The sequence below is a fragment of the Gambusia affinis genome, linkage group LG05, assembly GCF_019740435.1.
Source record: "Gambusia affinis linkage group LG05, SWU_Gaff_1.0, whole genome shotgun sequence".
NCBI lineage: Eukaryota > Metazoa > Chordata > Actinopteri > Cyprinodontiformes > Poeciliidae > Gambusia > Gambusia affinis.
The window spans coordinates 20,596,812-20,621,332 of record NC_057872.1 but is presented as its reverse complement, the minus strand read 5'-3'; the positions used below and the strand labels follow the sequence as shown (position 1 = coordinate 20,621,332).

Sequence of the window (24,521 nt, the reverse complement as noted above, 5' to 3'; positions counted from 1 at the left end):
GAAGGATGAATGTTTGCAGATGGGTACATTGTGAATTTAAAATATCTGATGATTGCATCAGAAGACATGAACGAGAGAAAGACTCCTAAATGGTTCTCCATGGCGATTTTTAAGGATTAATGTTGGCCTTTTTGTAATTATTCACAACAATTAAAATGGGGATGACTACGAATACAAATATTACTGCAATAAAAGTAAAACTGTGAATTATTTTTATTGCTTTTGTTATTTCTCGCTAGAAAATAACTCAATGCTACTTATGATCTATGTCCTATTTTATAAAATTTTAAAATATATGTACAGATCTCTTGTGTTTCCTACGGAAAAAACGTCCTTCATTCATGAGTTCAGGTTGCAATCATAGAGAAAAAAAAAAACTATAAAACCAACACATCAACAATATTGTCATGGTCTTGAATCAGAAAGGTTTTGGACCATGAAATATTGTTTTTATTGTCTGAGTTTCATTCTCTCCTCTTTTTGGTGTGTTTTTTCTACTCTCATTCATGCTGCTTCCTTTACATACTGGTCAGCAGCTGAGCTGGCTCACTCAGGAGGTTTTTAAGCTCGTTGTAGACTGTGTCTGGATGTAATGCTTTCTGCGCACACACATAATCTGAGCTCCAGATTTAAACAAAACAAACACCTGTAGAAAAAGGAAAAAAAAAAAGGCACATTGGATAAAGGAAGATGCAGTCATGTCAACATACAGTTTGACTATATAAGTCTTGTCCAACTGAATACATAATACATAATAAAGGATTCAGTTTCCCATGAAAGCATTTTCTTTATTACACATATTTTGAATTAAAATTGCCAGATAATGTGAATATTGTTCTTTCTGCTTCTTCGGTTTAATGCATTTGTATTTTACCAGGTCCACTTTTTCAACCCACCTGTTATCAGCTGCCAGTAATTCACATTTGTGTATGAAATACTCTGCATGAATAAAATTCCATCATTGATTTTTGCACATCTGCTGCAGACAGGATTGTTCATCCTAAACATAATCTGCTGAATATATTCTGAACTTCTTATGTGTTTTTTATGTATTCTGAACAGAAAACACAGCAGCCAGTCATTCTCAATAAATGTCTTTCTATACCTGTAAATCAAAACAATTTTGACAGGTGAGAGACTATCTTGTTTCTGTTGTGAACAGAACCAGAGACTTATATTTGAACATCTGAATTCTTAAAATAAATATTTTTTGCATCATAATGGGTTACTAGATTGTTGTCACACACAGAATTTCTGAAGCTCTGGTTTGGAAATATATCTAACTGTAACAGAATAATAGAAAGCAATTTATTCAGTGTCTTTGCAAGTATCTTCAAACTATTTGAAATATTCTTGGACGGCATCAGTGATCCAACAGATAAGAAAAGTCGTCTGAAAAACAAACACTTACCTTAAGAAAGCAAAACGGGGTCATTACTCACAGAACTAACAGAATTTTTGGTAACTGAGTAAATGTGTTAGACTTCAAAATTAACTTCTGCTAACATGACGATGCATTAGCAATATTTACATTTAATGCACTGCTGCCGATAATGAGAGTTTGTTAATGTCAAACAGAGGAAGTCTGACATTATATGGAGCCCTGAACAGAAATTGCTTTGGGACCCCAACTACGGTTTAAATTGTTTATTAATTAAACAGCAGTAAATAAATTGTCGAGAAAAAGTTATTTCTGTGACTTATTGATTCGGTCTGGCAGTTGTTTCAATAACATTTCAATGTGGGGTTATAAAGAAGAGCCGCTTGGGAATTCTTTATTGATTAGATTTAAGTTATGCATGAAATGGGATTCCAGCTCAGACAAAAAAAAAACCCCAAAAAAAACAAACATGGCTAAACTAGCAGAAATAAAGTATTTCTGATCACTGTTCTTCCTCTGTAAAATTGTCTAGCAGTAACAGCATTCATAAATTCTTAAGAATTTCTTCATTATTTTACTTTGCTCATGCTCTACTCATAATCATTGGAAGTGAATTTTAGAGATCTTGACAAATGTGTCTACAAGTGTAAAGTCTTGATATCTGTATATTCTGGGAGAAGTCATGTGCCCCCACCCCGCTGGGGGACGTGGGGGGAGGTGGGGTGCAGCATAAAGCTTTTAATCCTGCAGAGTAATTCAGTTAAAATACAAGAAATTTTCAACCTAGAAACACATAACAACTGCATCAGGAACACGGGCCTTTGTAGGGTTAACAGCATGGAAGAGAGGGTGGTGGTCTTGTTGCAGGGGGGGCTTGCCGCCATGCCCTGCAGGAACGGCCTGATGGGTGCTAATGAACTTGGGATGTGCCACCACAATGGGGAGCGGACCCTGGTGCACCTCGGTGCCCGGGTTCCCATGCAGCCCGTGGATAGAAGAGAGAGGGTTGATGACGGGAGGAGAAGTGATGAGGGCTGAGAAGAGGTAGGGGGGTCACATGGTTGGTGTACAGCCCATTGTGCCCGCTCCTTAGCCCATTAGCCAGCGCTACCCCGCTTTCCCAAGGGGAGCTCAGAACCTGCCTGCTTGCTCAGGCTCTGTAACCAGGCATCGGCGAGGGGCAAGAGGAGGGGAGCGCAGAAACAGTAGCCGTATTTAGAGTTTGATCTCCAGGAAAGCGTCCAAAATTTGGAGAGAAAGAAAGGCGGAGAGAGAGCGAGAGAGACCCCCGACAACAAACCGAGGGGCTGACAAAGTTGTCTCTTTGGCAGTCGAGCCTTCTATTGAAGCAGTAATTTATTCAAAGGAGATTTTTATCCCCGCGATCTGATTATTATGATAATCAAGTGACCCAGACCCCCTTTCTTGGCTCTTGTCTGCGGACCCGGGGCCCGGCGGTGACAGTAAAAGCTGATTTGCACGGTCTTCACCCCCTTGGTCACATTCCTGGACTCCTACGTATTAAAGACGCGGACAATGAGGACGGTGGATGTGCGCACTTATCCAGGCGCAGGAAGCCGCAGGCCGCAGCCTCTGCCGGGGGCTTTGTGTCAAACGAATACTGGTAGCCACACAAGATTACACGAAACTTTTTTATAATCCCACATCGTCCAAAACGGGGCTCTAAATCACACACTTGCTGGGCTGCGAGAAAGTCCCAAATAGGCTCACAATAAGGGGACAGAGAAGTGCTAAACTGAGCGGCTTTGTGCGTAATTAGGGAATTAATTAAGATTCTAGTTCTTATGTTGTGCATATTTAGAGAAATTATTTCATCTTTATATTGCAATATGCCCCAATGATCTTGGTTTATTTTAAAAAAAAAGGCATCACGAGGAATGCAAGTTTAATTTGATTATTAGTCTCAGGGATTCTGATAACTTGAGATGCTTATTCATGCTTGCATTCATCTTTTTAGAGGGTGGAGACAAGGAAAAAAACAGACCTCCCGTGTCATAAAGGGGAGGGCCTTCTGTCTGTGGTGCTATATGTTTTTAGAGTCGGAATCTTTTAAGTTCATAACGCATCTGACAAACTGAGGAATGGCGATTTGCGCGGAGCGGCGCGGACAGAGAGAGGGAGGAAGAGGAGGAGGGGAAGGGGGCCGGGAGGTTAAGGCGAGATCCACCTCCTACATGAAATAATGGGGACAATAATAAAACAGGGGGAAAACCCGCTGGAGAGAAGCTGAATGGATGAAGCTGGAGAGACGTCACTGGCAGCCGCAGCCATGAAGACCGTGCGGTCCAGCCTCCGGCGAATCACTTCGCCTCCATCCTCCGAGACGCTCGCTGCTCGGTTTGGGAGAGGAGCAGATCCCGCAGCGGCTTGCGTTCAGCGGCGTGAGTATAACATATCAGCTTTGATTTCGTCAAGGTGGAAAGCTCTGCAGGATATCCGTTAAAATGATGGAGGAGAGCGGGTTTGCATCAGCGCCGCGTACATCGCCAGTCTGCACACATAACGGAGCAGCATGCGTCTTTAGACCGGATGTAACATCAGGCGAATACAAGCGCAGACCACCGGATTTAAATGCATCTATAAGTGCCAGTTTAATACTGCACTTGTTAAGCGTTGATCCGTTGCTGCTTTGTTATGACGCGCTGAGCGGCTAACGTTGTACCTGTTGACAGCGTGTAAAGTCAATCCGATTCTTGTTGTCCAAATTTGTTCCAATCAGATGAACCATTTGTGAACAAATTCCATTTATTCCACAATACACGAGAACAGTGTTAACAAAGACTCCGCCACAGCGGTCAAAAACTTGTATGCCCTTCCGGGTTCAACACCTGTCAACTACCTGTGATCTCTTGGTTCATATACTGGAGCCGACAGCGCCATCTAGTGACCAAAACCAAAATTACACATATTTGGCTCCAACACACCGGCCCCTAATTGGCACCATAAACAAATATGCCAATTCCCAAAACAATAATACAGGAGACAATATGTGACATTAACACATTAATTTAAACACCATACACCATGCAAAGTTTGGAAATCGGTCTCTCAATAATATTGGACTTAGTTTTCAATTTCACTGACCTCACAAAACCATGATTATCTGGAAACACTTCCAAAACCTTTCCAAGAGGCCAGGATCCTCGAGGTGCAGAAGGATCTATTATGACCACAATATCTCCTGCAGCGAGATTTTTCTTCTTCTCGTTCCATTTCTGCCTTTCTTGAAGCAAGGGTAAATATTCTCGAACCCATCTCTTCCAAAACAGGTCAGCCAGGTATTGTATCTGTTTCCATCGTCTTCTTCCATACTGATCCTCCGGCTTAAATGTTCCAGGTGGAAGTGAAGGCTTTCCTCTGAGCAAGAGCAGATGATTGGGGGTAAGTGGCTCCAAATCATTCGGATCGTCTGAGAGGGTCGTAATAGGGCGATCATTCAAGATGGCTTCTGCTTCACACATCACTGTACTCAACCCTTCATCATCAAGAATTTGCTGACGCAGCACTGAATTAAGTACTCTTCTCACTAGACGAATCATTCGCTCCCAAACACCACCGAAATGGGAAGCAGCAGGTGGATTAAAAATCCAATTAATTTCCGCTTGTGTTAAAAATGACTTTATTGTGTCCTGATCGAGATTAACAAGAGCTTCCTTCAATTCTCTCTCAGCACCAACAAAGTTTGTTCCATTATCAGACCATAACTGTTTTACTTGTCCTCTTCTGCTGATAAATCTCCTCAATGCATTGATGCAGGAATCTGTATCAAGTGTAGCAGCAACCTCCAAATGAATGGCTCGACTTGCCAAGCAGGTAAACAAAACGCCATATCTTTTGCAGCGTGTTCTTCCTCTTTTAACTTCAAATGGCCCGAAATAGTCAACCCCAGTATTAAAAAAAGGGGGGTGGTCTGGGAGAATTCTTGCAATGGGTAAGTCAGCCATTTTTTGCATTAAGGGTCGACTATTATACCGCATGCAGATGTTACACTCACCAATAACCTTTCTCACAGCAGAATTTGCCTTTGTAATCCAGAACCTTTTCCTTACAGCCGACAGTGTGTGTGCCCGTCCTGCATGTCCAAGAACTTGATGAAAATGCCTGAGGATTAACTTGGAGATGTGTTGTTCTTTGGCCAGAATTATTGGATGTTTTACTTCCTCTGGCATTGCACTTCTATGAAGCCGGCCTCCAACTCTTAAAATTTTATCTTCCAAAACAGGATCCAGTACATAGATAGAACTCGTACGGCTCACTTTAGAGTTGTGTGACAGAGCTTCAATCTCATGCTGGAATCTTTGCTGCTGACAGTACAAAATGATGAAGAACTCTGCACTTTGGAGCTCTGCCAATGACAAATTTCCACCCTTTGAGTGATTGGTGGTCCTTTGGCGCCCTCTTGTGTTCATCTGATGCACAACTGGGTTCTTGTCCATTAAAGGATCCAGCTGTTTTCTCCTAATACATTTCTCCTTTAAGACACACTTCAGCCTTAGGTACCAGGCCACTGCTCTTTTAAGTCTTCTCCAATCTGAAAAATATGCAATAAGCTGGTCTGTAGGTGCAGGAGTGTCAAGGCCAATGATGTTAACTGCAGCCTCCTTCTTAATCTCTTTGTCACCGACATCCAATGCTACATCAATCACCCCTTTAGGCCACCTTTCTTCATCTTTCCATAAGAATTCTGGTCCATCCAGCCATGTCCTGGTTTTCAGAAAGTCTGAAACTTTCAGTCCACGAGACACATAATCAGCTGGGTTTTCTTTTGTGCTGACATGATTCCACTGAGTAGGTTCCGACAAATTTCTGATGGTTGCAATTCTATTCGCCACAAACGTGTGAAAACGTCTGTCTTCATTATTGATGTATTTTAACACAGATGTGCTATCAGTCCAGAACACTGATTTTTCCAGATGTATATTCAGCTCTGCTTTGACCATGGCATCCACCTTCACAGCTAAGACAGCAGCTGAAAGTTCAAGCCTGGGAATGGTGATGACTTTCAATGGTGTTACTCTGGCCTTCCCCATAAGGAAAGCAACATGAATGATGTTTTCATCATTTACCATACGAATGTACACAACAGTTCCATATCCAGTTTCACTAGCATCTGAAAAATTGTGTAATTGTGCATGCTTTATGGCTCCAAACCCCACAGGTTTTATGCAGCGGTCAACACTAAATGTAGACAGTAGCGCAAGCTCCTCCAGCCATCTTCTCCATTTGTGCAAAATGTCTTGTGGCAGTGCATCATCCCAGCTACAGCCTCTTTTACACAGTTCTTGCTGCATCAATTTTGCTTGCAATGTCACTGGCGCCAGGAAACCCAAAGGGTCATACACAGAACTGTTCACAGATAACATTCCACGCCTGGTCAGGGCTTGCTGTTTCAACTTCATCTTAAACTGGAAGGCATCGGTCTCCACACACCACTGCAGACCCAAAGCTCTTTCCATTGGAAGTTTATCGATGGCCAGATCCAACATCTTCAAATCTTTAGCTCTCTGCTCCTCTGAGATGGCCTGCAGAACAACACGACTGTTGCTTATCCATTTTTCCAATGTGAAGCCTCCTTTTCCACACAGAGCAACAAGATTCTTTATCAAATGAATAGCTTCCTCCTCTGTAGCTGCACTTTTAAGACAATCATCGACATAAAAGTTTTGTCTTACAGTTTCTATGACCTCTGATGGAAATTCATTCAAATTGTCTTGGGCAGTTCTTTTTAAAGCATAGGCAGCACAGCTGGGGGATGAAACAGCTCCAAATAGATGGACCATCATTCTATAAGGTACTGGTTCGAGTGTCATATCCCCATTTGGCCACCAGAGAAAGCGGAGAAAGTCTCGATCTCCTTCTGGCACCTGCACTTGATGAAACATAGCTTTAATGTCTCCCATTATGGCTATTGACTCTTCTCTAAACTTCATAAGGACCCCCAGTAGAGTGTTGGTGAGGTTGGGGCCTGGCAGCAACTCACTATTCAAAGAAACTCCTTTAAATACTGCAGCACAGTCAAACACCACACGTAAAGCTCTCTTCTTTGGATGGTAAACCCCATGATGGGGAATGTACCAAATTCTTCCATTATCACAATGCAAAAGATGCTCTGGTACACGCTGCATATCTGCATGAAATGATGTTATACTCCACATACTCCTGGTGAAATGTCTGATTAAATCTGAATCTTTTCCTGAGACTTTGTATTCTCTGTTTGGCCACTGCAAAATTGTTTGGTAAACAAACATCCTTTCTTTTAAATGGCAGATTCAAGCAATACTTTCCGTCCTGTATTACTGCAGATGTTTCCATAATATTGAGAAACTTTTGATCTTCTCTGGACATTTCTTGTTTGTCAACTGATCCTTCACAGAAATCATAGTTGTACTGGCTCCTGAGCAGTTCCTCCAGCTTACTTACTGAGATTCTGTTCACTGTTACAGATGAGACTTCTTGAACACCACTGCTATCCAAGGGCCCATTGACAACCCAGCCAAGTACAGTTCTGACAGCATATGGACCATTATCTTGACTGTTAATGACTTCCCAAGGTTCTAATAACCTTGGAGCATTGGTACCAATTAACAGATCAACCTCAGCATTTATGGATGGCATGTGAACTCTTGACAAATATGGCCACTTTATTAAATCTTCAGATGTTATCATATCATCTTTAGTTACAGGCATTTGTCTCTGTGTAATAACTTCTGGCAAAGGATAAAATGTATTGCTCTCCAGCCCAGACAACTCAAGGTTACACAGAGAAAATGCTGAACTTATTTTAGTTTGGCCCATTGTTCGAAGAAGAACTTGTGTTCGCTTTCCAGTGAGGTTCAATTGATGCATCAGCCTTTCAGAGCAAAATGTTCCAGTACTGCCTGGATCCAAGAAAGCGTAAGTTTGGATGACACATTGTCCTTTCATGGCTTTAACCTTTACAGGGAGCACAGATAGTATTCCACGATCCTTACCGGCCCCTGTATGGCCACATGTTGCATTCACAATTGATGGGGGTTCTGATATTCCTGTTTCAGACTCAGCAGAAATTGACTCTCTTCTTATATGTAGCACAGTTGGATGACTTTCATTACAAATTTCACAAGTTAATCGTGCTTCACAATTCCTGCTGATGTGGCCCCACTGTAGACACCCAAAACATAATCCTTTTCTTCTCAACAGAAAGACTTTGTCCTTGTGAAGTTTTCTTTTAAATTGTTTACATTCTTCTAGTGGGTGAGCTTCTGAACAACAAGCACAACATCCATCACTTCTTTTAGCTGCAGCATGTTGCTGATCAACTTCTCCTGAAGCACTCCCAGATGTCACAGTGCTGGCCACTACATTCCCTTTGGTCTTAATCCCAGGTTGCCGTTGACTGATGGATGATGTACTGAAGTTAGAATCTTGTAATTCTCCGAAAAAAGGATCTGACAGAATCTTGACATGTCGTTCGATGAATGCAACCATATCACCAAATCCTGCCCGGTATCCAGTTGTCTCCATTATATCAAAAGCTTTACTTCTCCAACACTCTCGTAACTTGTATGGCATCTTAGCAAGTATTGCTCTCATATTTACAGGCATGTCCAACTCCTGCACGTGCTCCAGCTCTTCCATTACATTACAGCAGCCACGCAAAAATAAAGAATAACTCTGTAATGCTCTAATGTCCTCAGATCTTATTGTTGGCCAAGATAAAGCCTTGTTAATATATGCAGTTGCAACTTTATAAGGGTTTCCGAAATGTTCCTGTAATAAAGACTTTGCTACAGTGTAGCCATAATCTGGATTCAAATGCTGACAACTGCGCACCAGCTCCTGAGGTTGACCTTTGGTAAATTGTTCCAAGTAATACAAACAGTCCGCATTATTTGTTTTGATTTCAACCCCTTGTTCGAAGGCTTTAATAAAGGCTCTGTACTGAAGAGGATCACCATTAAAAACAGGAATGTCACGTGGCGGGAGAGTCATACTCTGTTGCTGCTTTACCAAGGCTGCTGTGATTTCACTTTGTCTGTTCATGATGGTAAGAAGTTCTCCAGGTAATTGTGCACTGTTTGATGATTGGATCATTTTCTCATTATGTTTGAAATGCTCTTCCGATTGTATTTGGGTTCCACCAGCTTTATGTTGACCACACACAGGGTGCTGGTTTGTTGCTATAGTTCTCTTTGGTCTCACATCCATAGATTTATTTTCCTTTGATGTCAACTTTAATTCATTTCTTTGTTTAGTATGGTCTATACCATCTTGTTGAGTTGTTGGATTATCAATTTCATTTCTAGGAAGAAACTCCTTCACAAAGGGGTCCAAACTTTGCTTTAATCCCTTTTCTTTTGTTTTCTTTTTATAGTGTGAGCTCACTGAGTTTGACGTTTGTGAGGAACACCCCAGCTTTAAATTATACATTTCCATCTGCAAGTCAGATTCAGCCAATTCAGTTTCCAGAGCAAGCATTTCTTTTCTTTTCCTCAGTTTCTCCTCCTCTTCTTCAATTGCGTGTCTTTCTTTTACAGCCTTCACACGGGCCAAAACTGAGGCCCTGTTTGCTGCTACCTTTAACTTTACAGATGAAGTGATACTGGAACTAACACTCCTTTGTGAATGTCCACTAACGTTTGACACACTGTCAGTGGGATTCACACCATCATCATCATTATTGTTGCCAACTGCAGTTTGAGAGAGCCACTTATTCACTCTAGAAATACATTCATTATTAGGAATCATTTTTGCTTTAAACCATACTTCATGATTTTCTTTTTCATCATGTGGCAAAAACCCCAGAAAAGATTCATGCAAACATTTGGCATCATCACACAACTTAGTCAACCTATCAAAAGCACTTAAAACCTTTGTTTTTTCACCTTTTGACATTAAATCATGAATTTCATATCTTATATTACCCGTTTTGTTTAATTTAGATTTGCGTTCCTTTTGTAATGTTTCAAGTTTTTCAGCCAAGGCCTTTTCTGTTAATTTAACAGTACGTTTTTGAGTTTCCCCACCAGTAGCCATTAGTTCAGTCTCAGAGTTTTTGTCCATTTCCATAGTCCAAAGGTTCAATTGGAAGACAAACGCGCAAAAAAGAGCTACTAAATGAGCCTCAACGCAAAGAGGTCCAATATTATTTAAAGCGACGCAGTTACCAATGCATTGGTTTTAATGTGTGCACACACAAAAAACAAAAATGAAATAAAATAAAATAATGGCCATCAAAGGTGTAGCGCTACACGTACCTCGTTGGGCGCCTGTTGACATTCCATGATTTAATCCACAACGATCTTCAAAGATCCAGGTAGTTCATCCGGCTGTCCGATCCTCCTCAATCACTGACTGCCACCGCGTCCATCAGATCCATTGCTGCCGCGGTCTAGTCCAATAAGTTACTTCCTTTCAATCACAAATTGTCTGCCACCGCGTTCATCCTTTTCTGCCACGGCCGCAGCCTGATGCTACTTTAGCTCTGTCCATTTAGCAAACACCAGCACATCGCATCCCAAACGGTCCCAGTCTGCTCCACATGGTCTCCATCGCTTTGTTCAAAGACATCGGAGTTCATCAAAGTCCAAAAAGGGCAAGTTTTTGACAGTATAAGTGCCAGTTTAATACTGCACTTGTTAAGCGTTGATCCGTTGCTGCTTTGTTATGACGCGCTGAGCGGCTAACGTTGTACCTGTTGACAGCGTGTAAAGTCAATCCGATTCTTGTTGTCCAAATTTGTTCCAATCAGATGAACCATTTGTGAACAAATTCCATTTATTCCACAATACACGAGAACAGTGTTAACAAAGACTCCGCCACAGCGGTCAAAAACTTGTATGCCCTTCCGGGTTCAACACCTGTCAACTACCTGTGATCTCTTGGTTCATATACTGGAGCCGACAGCGCCATCTAGTGACCAAAACCAAAATTACACATATTTGGCTCCAACAGCATCAGTTTGACTCTATGTCTTTGTTAGCTTCATGGTGATGGGCTGATGGATGCAATTTAAGAAGTGATGTAAGCAGCTGCAAGTTGGCAAGATATTGGCTTGTCCATGTGATGCTCTACGTTCAGTCTGAAAAGATATAGGGCGATAATTCAAATAATTCATACAAGCAATTTTTAATTTGCAAACTGAATATGGCACGTGCTCTGAGATGTCACAGTACAACGCTAAAAACTTCCTCTGGGTTAGGATGTAGAATGGAACGGTATAATAACTTCTAATTGGAAGTATTATTGGGATCCAATTTGAAATAAAACATATTTTTCTCAAAGTCTTATTTCAGAGACGTTTTATATACGCCTACATGCACTTCAGCCTGGATTTCATCAATAACACCTCCAAATGCTTAGCAGGGTCACTCCTTCAGCAAAAGCTGCATGTGCAAGTAACCAAAGCCCCATAATCGAGGCAGACTTACTAAATCTGGGTAAAAACGGTAAACAATATGGTGCCTTTTTTCCCCCACACTGAGCTCTGGACGGACCCTGTGCGCCCATGTGGCACAGATGTGAGGATTTATCAGCAGACAAACCTGCAGTGCATGCGTAATAAGACAAAGTCTTATCCACCAACCACCATAGTTGGTGGATAAAGAACTCACAAGGCCAGATATCCAGTGAACACGTGTTTTCCGTGGACAGGCCTGCGCCGTGGACACGATAATAACAGGGAGAAGAATATTAATGAAACGTTTTGCGTGATAAACATGAGAATATATGTGCAATCAAACAGACTGGAATCTGGAATCAGAATTCTACGTTTCATAAGAATATTGAATCTAATGTCTAGTTTGATTTAATAAGTAAGTAAAGAATTTCATAAAACCTTTTCATTCACAGCAAAACATAAATCCCAATAACCACACGAATAGAAGTGAATGATCCTGCGTGCGGCCGCGGATGTTAGAACTAATGTTGCACCGCCCACTGCCTGTTATATTATAGAAAAAAAAAACACAACAGCAGCATTAATGAGCTGCGCTAATAAACCAGCAGCTCAAGGCCCAGCTTTGTTAAAGAGCTTTACATCGACCGCTCTAATAGGATAAAGTCTGCAATAAAAACCTTTGTTTGTTTCAAAAACAAAATGTTAGCAGCTTTTCGTCAAAGGTCATTCTTTAGCGTTACATGAGTCACATTTTAGATGATCGGTACCAGAAAAATGTACTTGCTCCTGTTAGCAGGTGGAATATTCTGTGAAATCTGCTTGAAGGCGTTACAAAAAAAAAAAAAGATGGAAAATAAAACAATAGCTATGATGTGTACAATTTTAGATATAACGCATATTAGTACGCCTGTTCTCATGCTGTAGTTTTATATCTATTAGAACACGTTTTAGAGGCAAAATACGTGCTGTTACTTTAGAAAAAATATAAAAATGTTGCCTATGCAAAAAAAACAAAAGAATAATAATAAAAAAAAACAAAACAAAACAAAAAAAAAACACAACAACAACTAAGTTTATTGTATATTTTTTCCCACAAAATATATTTTCTAGATAATGAATCGGTCACCTCTTCTCTTTTAGACACACGGTGGGAATATTACACACTCGTATAGCTTGTACAGAGAAAACAAAAGTGTGTGTCAACAGATTTTACTTATCTCAGCGTCTACTCTGCGTCTAATTGCTGTATTTGTATTTAAATAATGATTAATAATGTGCATAAAATTATTTATTATGAGTGTAAAACTTCCACTGTAATTGGAGCATTTACTCTGAGAATTTAACTTTAAATTGATTCAGAATAAATCATGTGGCTCTAACCAGATGAGAACCTGTGAGGCTTCATAATAGGAACTCATTTCCCGCTAATCAGCTCTGCACTATTTGCATTTTTTTTCCAATTAGAGGTGCCGAAATTACTGACGTCATACATGTCTTGGCCAATGGCACTGCCTATTTAGGTTTGTTTAAATGATAGAAAGCAGGAAACCTCACTTCCATTGGTGCTTTGAATCTTCATTCAGTAAATAAACAATGAAATAATTTAATATGAATTTTAAGGGATTGCATTACAAGACTTTTGAATAAACAACCCATACTTCTCAAATTTCTGTTGAAAGTTGCATTTACTATTTAAAGAAAAACATTATCAGCAAAACCTTAAACATAAAGTGTTATTTAGTTTGGTATATGTATATACATATTTAAAGCAGGATTAACAAAAAAAATGTTTACATTTTTGCACAGCCTTTAACTATGTTCCTAAATAAATAAAATTTAATATAAAAATGAATTGTTTATTAATAATTAAAATGTTGAAATAATCACAATATTAAAAGGATTGTAATCAATCTACAAACAGAAGCTTTAAATTATATACAATATTGTCTATCAATATAATATTTTTAATTTTAATTGGACTTCATTCTAATTTTAAACTCAAAATGAATGTGTTCTTGCCGGAGAGTGTGTGTGTGTGTGTGTGTGTGTGTGTGTGTGTGTGTGTGGAGTATGAGTGCAGTTACTGTATTCATTTTAAGTGTAATTATGTGTTAAACATGTGAGGGTACTCATCATGTGTGTGCAGGCGTGTGCATGTGTATGCGTGTCAGTGGGTTCATGTGTGGTGTGTGCATCTGTCTGTCAAGCTGCATTCAGTGACTTGGGATATTATTTTACTTGTACAAAGGCCTTGCTTTGTCCTTGTGCGTGGACATAAATCAGCTTAAAAAAATATGCTCCACCAAATGGCATAAAAATTCATTTTTAAAAAGGCCACATGCTCTCAGAAAGCAGCAGAACAAAACTTGTTGTTTAATGTAACCTGGAGAAAGAACAATGTCTGGAAAATCGATCATTTGTGAGCAGGCATTTAAGTGTCTGGGATAATTTCTGCATATTGACAGTTGGGTCAAAAATCTTCAGGGTTGTTCTAATTGTTGGGAAGAATAATCTGTGCCTTATACTCTTCTCTCTTCTATCAGTCCGTCTCTTTCTTCACCACTAATCATAGAGCTTCAGTTGGAGCTGGTGCTTTGTGGGGAGGAGCCTGCAACAACAGAGATCTGGGCACACAGAGCAGCTTTAATTAGATGGGGCCTCGTGCCATGTGCCATCACGACATGTGTGAAAATGAATGTGCGCCTGTATGTTGTGCAGCTTTGTCTTTATGTGGGGATGCTTTTTTGTGTTTATGTCCGTTTAGCTTTTACCTTTTTTTTTGCATAAAAATTTTTATTATTTGCACACTGAATAGAAAGCAACTGCACATTTCTTAATTTTGGAAAAGACATTTTTGTTACGCTTTTGCCCATGGACCTTAAATCTTAATGTCCTCCCTGAGGCATCACCCTCGAGCCTCAGCCAACTGCTTTTGGCATCAGATAATGTAAATGAAGACAAACCAGTTTCTTTTGTAGTCAAACAGCCAGGATCTTCTTTTAATTTAAAAATGTATTTCGGTCATTGCGGGGGGTGCTGTTTGAAGCCATCACACTCCCATAAAGCCACTCAGTGGGCTTTGGAGATTGACCGTAAGGATGGGCGCCAGACTGGAGAAAGGAAGACTGGAGCCATTGCCAGTATGACCTGGATCGACAACTGGTGCAATTGTTTTTTTTAATTGGTGAATCTTGCTGATTGTTTGACATGAAGAGTTTTTGATATACCCCAAGCCAATCAACGAGTTTAGTGGACAAAGGGAGGTTTCCAATTCGTTGAGAGGATTTTAGGCGGGATACAGACAACCTGGTGACATCATAAAATGAAAGGTCAGAACATTTATAGGATGCTGAGAGCTGAAGGATAATTAAAAGAGCTCAGGCCAGAAGACTAACATTTTTGTTCCATGGAGTTAACAGTGGTTTGATTTGTATTACTTAGAATATGTTACGTGGCATAGATTTTTACTCAGTTTTGTTACTGGTGAAATAATCTAATTTTAAAAACTATACATATACGTTTGTTAACATTTTTCTTATCTGTCTTTAGGTGAGATATTGGCCCATGTTTCTTGGCCTGGGGTTTAACAGGATGGGTAGCCTTAGGGGTTGATTGTTATCTTTGGTTATCTAGCTGTATGAGTGATGTACATTCTTCATAAAGCTAGATAACCGAAAGTAACAAGAATCCCATTACACTCCTGGAAAGGCATCAAGACCCAAAGTGACTCCTTTCATCAACTTTTTTAAAAATACACAAGAAGAAGTTTAACTTGAGAAAAAATGGACTGCATTTTAAAGGAGAATGGATCGTTCATCAAATAAAGGTAAGAACTAAGGAGTTTTCCATTTACTCAATGTCATATTTAAAGAAAGTACAAAATTTTGACTGCAAATTAACCCAATTTCACATTTTCAGAGAGCTTTTCCTTTAGTAAATTGAAATAAGTGTGATATTGCACTGTATTTTTTGCATATTGTACTGCAGCTAGTGGCAGTGACCCATAGAAGTAAGGTTGGGGCAACAGAATCACTATTAATCTAATAAGCCCCATGATCCTTGTGTGCAGGACTGTATGCAGGGGCTTAGCCTTGGTATCACATGGCTTGGAAAAAAGACCCTTACAGATTTACCAAAGCCAGCAGACTCCAACAAGTCTTCTAAAAACTCTACACTGGGTTATTGAGTTTGTTTGTTAATTTGGTAAACAGTGTGTTCATTTGTGCCCATTAATTCTGCCTTTTTCATTTTTGGCATGAAGTGACCATGCAATGTGGAAAAAATGTGGCCCTTTAATATCATTGGAGCTGCATATGGTGCTATGAATTATACATATATTCCAGCATGGATGTGATTGTGAATGCTCCCTTGGAGGTAATCTGCTGTCCCAATGTCCTGCTGGAACCTAAGCGTAAAGACCAGAATTTATTTGAGGCCCGTTTTGTTGAGTTATCCAACATTGATTTCTTTCTCCTTTTTCACCTTCCCTTTTCAATGTTTTGCTTGAAAAGATGTTTAATTTAGGGTCCTGACAGTTGCTTGATTTGACGTGACAGTTGGCACAGTTTTGAATGTGCCTATATTTCACGAGGTGCTACCATGTGGAAAAGCTTGATAGGATGCTGATGTGTGTGCATGTAAAACTCACAAGGGGAGTGGTCCAGGGGCAATCAAGCAGAAAGAACCCCCAGTGACGAAATCTACGAGTGAGTGAAGGAGAACAATCTCAGCCTTAAGGTTCTGTGGTGGCGCTCGTGGTGAGGAGTAATTGGTCAATCAGATCTTCAACTTCAAGGCTACTGATGGCTGATTGAAGGTGTGATTTCTGTTCTGCCCATCAAAGCCAAAGGATCATCCCTGCTGAAAAAAGCTGCTGAGAACCATTTCCTAGGTCTCTTTGCCAGCTTTCTAAGTGAACTCAAAGTGTAATACACATTTAACTTGGTGGTTTGCTGTTACAACATGTTGTAGCTGAAAGATCCCCTTGGGTTTGGACATGTTTGGACATGTTCAGCTTGATATGATATTAATGTTAAACACTTGTGAACGACTGAAGTGAAATACCTGAAAGCTGACAGCCAAACCTTACCTTGCAACATCAATCAACTTAAGCTCCAGAGTTGCGTTTGCCATCGTGCTGCATTGCGGGTGCTGCATGTGACATTTGAGCTCTCTGGTTAGCTGCTTCTGTAGAGGAACAATGTTCTTGAGAGAAAGTGACAGCCAAAAACGTCCTATTATTAAACATCAAGGTTGTGCCTTGTTCTCTTCTTTGTTGTACTTATGAAGCCACCATGTCGAAGGTTTTCTCTAGACTTTTGAGCATTAGATGGCTTTGATCTGCACACACTGTAAATATTATTCCAGGTATCAAGTCTAAACTGGTGTACTTTACATTAATTAATCACATACCAGGTGCTATCCCCACTTATTCTTTAACATCACAGAGCTTTTTACTTTGCCTCTCTTTTTGGGTCAGTAGCAGTGTTAGACTAAACGGAGACCAAACTCTGACAGATTGTGGTTATACCCTAAGCAGTGCCCTGGGAGACACATGTCATGGTGCAAAAGCTTTGTTCTTCGCTTTGTGTGTGGCACAGTTATATCACTAATACTTCACACTGGGACCACAGAGAAGAGACTATCTTAGCTTCTGCTTCCCTGAAAATGGTGTGGAAAAGGGAGAGTTCCTGAAAAACCACCTTAGGGCCTTTGCTCTCTTTTTTCTGTGTCCCTTGGTATTGTCTAAAATAGAAAGAAGCAGCATAGAGAAATGATGAAGAGGAAAAAAAGGCAGGCAGAGGAAAAAGAGGGAGGTGGGTGATGGATTTGTCTTAGCCTTCATGCACTAGGCAAGCAGATTTAGACTAAGTGTCAACTAGAAAAACAGCCATTGTGATATAGTCCTGCTCACCCCCACGCCACTAGACTTTACAGTCAATAGAGCTAGTCCACTTGTCACCAAAGGACAATGCGCCCCCCTTCCTTCCTTTCAGGCCTGCCGGGTCCGAGCAGCCAGACAGTTTTCTGAATACAACCCAGTGATTCTTGCCCCCTTTTCTCTTCCTCCCTTTCTCTTGATGGAACACACCAACAGGGCTTGGAAAATGGCTTCACTGTTGGGCCAGAGGGCAAAGCCAGACTTTGTTGTTTTCTCCAACATTGGCAGTCCCTCCACCCCTCTGTGCTCACAGAGAAATGAATGTATCTAAGGCTGTTGCAAAGTCAATGGGCCTCATCAGACAAAGGAGATTAAGTTTGGCAACTTGGCAGTAACAGGTGTACTTTGACTGAGCTCAGACCACACGGAGGGTTTGTCTCCCCAATGGGTCACAGAGAAAGAGGAAAATTTTCACTGTCTTTTCAGATGGCACTAATAATCCAAACCTTCTTGAGTAAAAAAGTATTGCATAATGTGTATTTGATGTACCTGTCCACAGAGTAAGGCTTTGCTTTGCTTGTATATTTTGCTTTTGGTGTTTTATTTGCTGAATTTTCTCCAAAGGCATTCTTGTTATGTTATGACCCAAAGGAAGTGGGTATATAGAGAACAACAAATTATGAGAGGGTGGCATGGCACTGGTGAAGCTTCAGTTTCACTGTTTTCGGAACAGGAGTTAGTTCTTTCCTGTCCGCACTTTCAGTACATTCAATGAAAATAAATCAAACCATTCAGTAACACTACAAGTACGAGACGCTTTCAGAGCCAGAGGAAAACAGTGTGTGCATTTGTTTGTTTCAGTCATTAATAAAGCTTTTACTCAGAGCCTCTGTAAAGCCCATTCTGCTCAAATGACTTGGCAAAGCATCCGATAGAGGGTCTGTTCAGACTGAAGCTGCTCTGGTTGCCATTGTCTAGCTCTCTCTCACACACCTACGTGTCCAGAGTAAGCACACAATTTCATTGTTGTGTGAGCTGTTAATATCAGCGGCTTCACAATAGAGCCCATTCGCCATATTTGCATAAGGCACTTTTCCAACAAGGACCCAGAGAGGGCTTGAAAGCTGGCCCACTCCAGTGCCAATGGCAAAAAATGTCAAGTGCCAATTAGGAGAGGTTTGCCATCATTCAGCAGTACCCCACCCCTGTAGTCTTTTCCCTCCCAGCTTACCCACCTCAACTCTCTCACACTCCAAGTCACCCCGGGTTTCACCATTTCATTCTAGTTTCAGATGTAGCCTTCCTCCTCTGACACCTAGAAACAAAAGCATGCTCCCTCCTCTGTTGGCTAATGGAAGATCCTTTTTCTGCTAGGTTTAGAGTATTAGCAAAATGTCGGCTTTCTTTGTGGATTACCTTGAAAAAGTGTTCACAAACTGCTGCTAAACCTGTGAAGTACAGCCTACACCTGTGTTTGAATGTTGAACTTTGAAAGCCGACTTAATTATGCCAGCAGGGTTTTACATTCTCAAGCTTACATGTGCAGGTGTGGGTCATAGAAGTCTGTGGCAAAACAGATGCTGATTCAAAACAATTAAGAATGAAGTCCTTTCATCTGGTAGCCACATATGCTGGTGTGTGATGGTGCTAATAATGCTTCGAAGCTAATGGCTTGCTTTAAGCTTCTCATGCTTATTATTTTTACACCACGCAGACATAGACGCAGAGCATCTTATTATGAGAAAAGCTACTACCAGACTTTTCAAACTGAGAGTGCAATCTTCGAGTTCCCTAAGAAGGCTATCAAAACTACAGCTGTTATTTACAAGAACGGCATAAAATCCAGGTTAGCTGAACTATAGCGTGCATAAACTGAAAACTTGTATAATTATACAGTTCTTGAATATGCAGAAATACTTCCACATGTGCTTGACCAAAACTGTCACGAGAGTGTGTTGACAACAATCTAGAAAGCAGTCTGTGCTCTTGAATTTAAGTAAGGTAGTATCAAAGAAAGACATACTTCCTTCAGAATGATGATGATGGAGTAAAAATTGAACAATAATGCATCATAGACAAAATAAAAGAGACTAACTGTGCTCGCTGGCTGTTGTCCACAGATCGTTTACCTATCACGCAGCCTCCTGCCACTCGAATGGATTTTTCTCTCGTCCCTGTTTCTCTTTCATTCTTTCATTCAGTCTCTGTGTCGAGTTTTTTTTTTTCCCTTTCCCACCCTTGATTCTCAGATGGTTGGCTCTGATTTGCATGCATTTGCATAATGAAAGTCATTTGCATGCTCAGGGGCAGACTGTACCATGAGAACAGACATGAAAAGGTGTGTGTGTGCATTTGCAAGTGTGGGTGTGTATGGGTGCATTAGTGTGTATGTGTAACTTGGTTCATATGCTTCTGTAAAACTGTCCATAATTGTTTTGATGGCTTAACTACATTGTTAACATTTACCTGTAACACCCAGTGTCCCTGTTCTCTTTGCAGGGTACCATACCACATAGAGAAAAGATGGCAAAAGAAGACTGAAAACAGAAGAGGAGGAGGGGTTGCTGTTGATTGTGCCCTCCCTCTCTCATCGCCCTCTTCTGCATCGCCTCTTCCCACCTCCTCCTCTTCTCCTTCTCCTCCACACCATCCTCAGCAGACTGCCCCTTTTTCCTGTACAGCGAAATGCAGCCCACGCCACCATCTTAGAGCAACGCTGGCATAAAATGGAAGTGGAAAGACCAGTCACTGCAGGTAACAGACCAAGCCCACCGTGCCCGCTGTTGTGCTTTTCTTGCTGCCATCACCCTGACACTGCGTTCAAGCCTCCTCCATCACCCAGTACCGTCGGTCCCGTTTGCCATTAGAATACAGTCTCTGTTTTAATTCTCACCGATTTGTTCGTTAACAATTCTCATAGAGCACTGATTTGGGGGCAGGGAGGGTGAGTAGATGCACATAGAGCATGTTTTGTATGTGTGCTATATCACTCTGCTCTCAATGCTTCTCTCAGGAGGCTGTGGGCATCTGTCCTTGAAGAGGCAGGTGTTATTTCCCTGTTTGGGGATTGCCAGGCCATCCTCTCTTGCATACACTGACAAGAAAAAAGTTGCCATTTTGGAAATGCAATGCAAGCACAGTAAAGACTTCATACAGAGGAGCAGCTTGCGGTTTGTGAAGGTGCTATTTACAAGAACTGCATAAAATCTAGATTAGCTAAAATAGATTTCATATTCTTGATTTATAGATCAAGAATATATGTTCGATATATAATTGTTCATATTGGTCTATGATCCAGAATATACTTTGATCATAGACCTATATAATTAATATTGATTTTATTTATTATGCTTGCTGTTGGAACTTCTAACCTTTAGAGCAATTCTCCAACTCTTTATATGGGGCCAGAATACAGAAGATTGGATAGACTTTTAGAAGACGTAGATATGCATAAATGAATATTGACATTTAAATAAAAGGGCTCTGTACTGCAAAACAAAACTTACACAAAGTGGGAAAATGTTGAAGAATGAAACAACAAAGATGAGATGAGTAAGAACTGAAAGCTTTCTTGGCAGAGTGGAACACTGAAAAAACTCAAAACAAGTAACCAGCATTTGAGTCCTGTTAGTACTTAGACAAGTCGTATTGTCCTCAATGAGCAAACTTGTTACATTATTTCAACTAGGCAGCTCTCAACTTTGAAAACGGCTTTAACCAAAACACTAATTAGTGTCAGATGGGCTAATTGAGTTAGGTAGCCATTCATTTAACAATGTATACCATTGTCCTGGTTGCAAAGAAACCCTTCCTTGTTTGTCTCTGTAATGTGGAGGTCACTGCCAACTCATGCCAATCTTACAGTAGGATGCTTCAATTGCAGTAAGGGTTGCAATACATCAAAGTGAAGATGAAAAGACAGGAAAGCATCCATTCATCCACCCATCCATCCATCCACTGTCCTATTAGCCTATCCCTAGTGGGATTGCGATGGGTGCTGGTGCCTCCAGGAAAAAAAAAAAAAAAAAAAACTTTCTAGGAAAACCCTTAAGAATCAATTTACTGAAGTGTGTCAAAAAATCACTTCTGCGTTTTATAAACTTTTGTTCCACAATTTTCTAAATGTCAACAGATTAAATATTAGACATAAACAGTTCTCCAATTAGGTCATTCCAAGCGTTTTGTATCCAAAGTTTTGACAAGGCAGCTTCTTCAAGTGTTGCTTGGCTTGGGTGATAAGTTCTTTGGTAACTGTGTCAGACTGGATGCACTAATCACTGCCTCCATAAACAGGTGGTAGATTGAGCAAAAGGGACAGGGGCAGTTCTCAATTTACTGTGTAAATTATGCAGAGCCCAAAACAATGCAAACAGTAGACAGTGGAGTGGCTGGCGTTAGCTAATGAGATGATGAGAAGCCTGGGAGGCCCGTGAGTTGATTGAGGAGAGGGGGTGGGCACAGCCAGCAGCTTGTGTCTGGATCTCTGTTCCGGTGTGGGTGTGTGGGTGTGTGTGTGTGTGTGTGTGTGGGTGGGTGGGTGAAAGAGAGTGGGTCTAGAAGAGCTTTGGCAGGGTGCAGACAGTGTTCTGTCTGCATCAACCCCACCATCAACCCCTCCTGCCCAGACTGAGCGCTATAGAAGGAGGGGAGGATTCTGCAGGCAGCTGGGGCACCCAACCCCCATTGCTCCAGCAAGAGCGCCAGCGTTGGGAAACTCTGTGTCAGGGGTCTCCCCAACACTGGCACGTAGGGGCCCCCCAAAAAGTCTGGCTGTAACCCCCCATCACCACCATCCTCTCCTTCCTCTTGTCTCCTCAAACATCACCACCCCTTCCATCCTAATGTGAGGCTGGGGGCCTGGGAAGGACTTCAAGTTCATGGCCAGACCTCCTATTGAGCTGACAGCCCGACTGTTTGCTCAATTCGGCTCCCTATTCAGAGTCATGCTGGAGGGGGGACTGTGGAAAAAGGCAAGAGGATGCAGGGGGGTTGTTGCTAGATGGGACACCATGGCACTGCAGTAGCTATTCATTCAGTGAGGAGAGACAAGTAAAAAGCAAGCGAGAGTGAAGAGGGATGGGGGGTTCATAGAAAAAAAAGCGGGGAATCTAGGCGCAAAGTTTGCTTTGAAGGGTGTGTACCTCTCTCACACTCTTTTAGACTCTTAATTACTGGCGCCTTCCACTTTTCTCCCCTCTTTCTCTGACTGCACCCCACTTCCCATCCTCCTCATACAAACACTCCTGAAAACACACACAAAATAGCAATGACAATCATTCTCATCATCCTCTCTATCCCCTGATTTTATGAGGCCACATGCTGGGGCTGTAAATTTACCATTAACGAGCTTATTCACTGTAGTTCTCTCAACAAAGCAAGACCATGATGCCAATAACTCAAAGTGACACCAATACCCAAAACTGCTTTTTATTCCAGCAGACTCCACTATCAGCCACTCCTCCCCTCCTCACCTCGCTTTCCATCATGGCTGTGCTTAGAGCAGAACTGCAGGATAAAATGCCACAGCTAATGTGACGCATGCTAATAGCTCAGGTGATGTTGATTAGCACGGTGATTGTTGATCTCTGCACATAAGCTGAACAACTATGCTAGTTTCTTTATTTTGAACTTGCTCACCCTCTGTAAGATTTTAAGTTGCTTGTCTGAGCTGCATAAAAATGAAACAAAAAATGTGTGTTTCATAGCTTTCTGAAGTCCAAGTGAGCCTAGCTTAGGGACTATCACATGCTTCCTCTTTGCATTATCAGCTTGCAGCGTACCAGGCTCCTGCTAAGGCCTTTCAACTTCACCCTCAATCCTTTCAGCTGTATTTTTTTTTTACCTCAGCCTGATTCAGGTCACACAATAAATAACCCTGTATAAGTGATTTTTTTTTTGTTCTTGTTAAAAGAGAAGACAAGCCTTTGATTCTCCTAAACTGGAATTTATCGGAATTCACTTTTCATTGTCTCAAATAATTGTTCTGACATTCACATGATTGTCCTCAGTGTATGCTTTGATTCACGGAGATGAATGAAAGCCGCATCTTAATGTCATTTTCCCTTTCGCAGGTAAACATTGGCGGTCACGGGGTTCCAGAATGGACAGAACACACAATGGGGAGACAGCAGGACTCCTCTTTCATGGCTTGCTGCCATTCAGCTGCTGTAAAAACAAGGATGCTTCTGTCTGTGCACAACTTGATGGATCTTGTTTCCATGTCTGTGGAACACTTTGACCCACCTGGACGTTTTGTGAAGACCTTTTGGTGCTTTAGCTGCAAAAATTTCATTTTGAACTGTGGCTGTGGAATCCTGTGTGCTAAGAAAGATGATGCATAGCACTATAATGCTGCAGATTTTTTTAATTCTACAATATTATTATTTTTTTTGCATGTTGTATACGTCTGTACATAATATTATACAGACAAGCAGTGTATTTCTATGACTAACATATAGGCTCTCGCTTATCTAGGTTGCTTTCAATTTGAGTTTTAGTTTTGGTGTTCAGTTTGATGTTTTGTTTTAGTTGCTAGGACTCAAAAGACACGTGAATGTGAGACCCACGACAGCAGTGAATAATACTGCACTGCGATTGGACAGCTCCGTGTGTCGGCTGACACAATGGCGAAGGAGAGAGCTGTCGTCTTTATACTCTATGCAACTGTTCTGTCTGTTTTGGTTTCGTTTTGAGCAGAGCCTTTTTCGTCTATACTTTGGATTTTTCTTTATGGGCTAACAATTAATAGATATTCCTTCATACATTATCAAGACAAATTGTGCTTTATCTAGAAGCGTACGCTCCTAATTTTGATATGTAAAAACTGGAATTATAGGAGGTGTGTGTCATATTTGATTGGT

The 24,521-nt window shown here is 41.0% G+C and overlaps 1 long non-coding RNA gene across 1 annotated transcript; it reads left to right on the top strand.

Moving 5' to 3' along the window:
• The first annotated feature begins 669 nt into the window (after positions 1 to 669).
• Positions 670 to 23,726, top strand: LOC122830593. Its single transcript, XR_006370559.1, has 3 exons — positions 670 to 3,783; positions 15,330 to 15,606; positions 20,161 to 23,726. It is a non-coding gene; the product is annotated as an uncharacterized LOC122830593 (long non-coding RNA).
• The last annotated feature ends 795 nt before the right edge of the window (positions 23,727 to 24,521 follow it).